Source organism: Harpegnathos saltator, unplaced genomic scaffold, assembly GCF_003227715.2.
Source record: "Harpegnathos saltator strain DR-91 unplaced genomic scaffold, Hsal_v8.6 scaffold812, whole genome shotgun sequence".
NCBI lineage: Eukaryota > Metazoa > Arthropoda > Insecta > Hymenoptera > Formicidae > Harpegnathos > Harpegnathos saltator.
Window position 1 is genome coordinate 13993 of NW_020230663.1, and position 2080 is coordinate 16072.

Consider the following 2080-nt stretch of genomic DNA (forward strand, 5'->3'; position numbering starts at 1 on the left):
GCACCACAATGGAGGAGACCCGGTCGAAGTACCATACGACCTCAATAGGGTCGAGCTCGCACAAATTTTCTGGGCCGTCGTACCCCGGTCACAACCTAACCATACTAAAACCGCACCGACCCATTATCACTTAATCAAGCAGGAGAAAGGGATCCTGACTTTGAAAAACCACTAGCACCACGTAGGGACCATGGTTACCAAGCATGGATCGGTAAAACAGATCAAGTGAAGGTTCCGAAGGTATGTAGAGGGCGCTAGTGGCGATACGTGAGAAAGCGGAGAAGGCAAGAGAAGGCACTCTGCTCTGGACGGTGGCATCGGGCGGCCATCTTTCACGAGCTCTCGAGCAAAACTCGCGTAAACCGAGCGATCTCGCGTGCGTTGGGAGTAAAGCGTGTTTCGAGAGAAAGAGAAGAGAGTCCGGGTCGCACCCGTTACCAGCTCCACCCGGGAGGAGAGGAGATCGACCTCCTAGGCACGACGATTAGCGGCGACGCACCGGCTTACCGAGGCGAGCGGCCATTCGACCGGCTGAAAAGGGCGGTAGCCGAGCTTGTAAGCGTCGCATGAATATTACTTTCGTTTCTTCGCTAAATCGTCTTCGACGTGTTTCGTTCCGTGCGCACGAATAATATCCGATTGTTAATTAGATTACAGTAACGCATTTCCGGTACGCGGCCAGTACAGATTGTGTACTGCGCACGCGTCAAATATTCAAAGTGTAATCCACCGCGTATTCGTTTATATTATTAAAGACAATTAGTATTTTGTGACAAGAACACGTGATTCTATTTATTCGCGGTGTATTCCTTCCTGTCTGCGTCCGTACCGTTCCGCGGCCGAGCCTGTTCGGAAATAGTAAAAATTATCTGCTCGTTGTTAGATCGTAAGAATGAACGTACGGGTTTCCTTGTTCCACGTAAAAAAAAAATAAGGTGGCGACCGTCGAAGGACACCAAGTCTGTCAAAATACTTCGTTTTTCAGTTTTCAGCTAACAGGCAGCAAGGGTGAGGTCCTTAACCTCAAAAGTGTGGTAAGTGTAGGAACCTAGAGTGGTCCAGGTACCAAGCGTGGTGCAGGTACCAAGAGTGATACCAAGCAAGGTACCAAGTGTGATACCAAGCGTGGTCAGCAGGTACGACCGTAGATAGTGAGGTTCAGAGTAAAGATTTTCTCAAGTAGATTCACCTCCGGTCACAACGTAACCTAACCAAATTAAAATCCTCTCAAAAAAAGAACCATACATTTTGCCGCAAATGGCGACTCTCTACTCCCAGTAGAAGCGGAGATATCAACGGAGAAATGTTGGAAAACTTTAACCTTCGATATCTCCTAAACGATTAGCGATACAGGCCTGGTTCTGACACCAAATTAAAGTCCTCTCAAAACCCGACATTTTCGACTACATGGACGACTCTCTACTCCCAATAGAAGCGGAGATATCGACGGAGGAAGGCTGGATATCGACGGAGAAAGGCTGGAAAACTTTAACCTTCGATATCTCCTAAACGGTTAGAGATACAGGCCTGGCTCTGGCACCAAATTAAAGTCCTCTCAAAACCCTACATTTTGCCGTAAATGTCGACTCTCTGCTCCCAGTAGAAGCCGAGATATCAACGGAGAAATGTTGGGAAACTTTAACCTTCGATATCTCCTAAACGGCTAGAGATACAGGCCTGTTTCTTGCACCAAGATATAGTCGTCTAAAAAAAAAAAAAACCCTACAACCCACCATAACTTTCTACTGTCGACTCCCAGTAGAAGCGGAGATATCAACGAAAAAAAAGAAGTGATATCAACGGTACAAGTAGGAAAACTTTAACCTTCGGTATCTCCTAAAAGGCTAGAGATACTGACCTGTTTCTTGCACCAAAATATATTCCTCTAAAAACCTTACATTTCTCCATAAATTACGACTCTCAACTCCCAGTAGAAGCGGAGATATCAACGAAAAAAAAGTTTGGAAAACTTTAACCTTCGATGTCTTCTAAACGGCTAGAGATACAGGCCTGTTTTCTGCACCAAAATATATTCCTCTAAGAACCTTACATTTCTCCATAAATTACGACTCTCAACTCC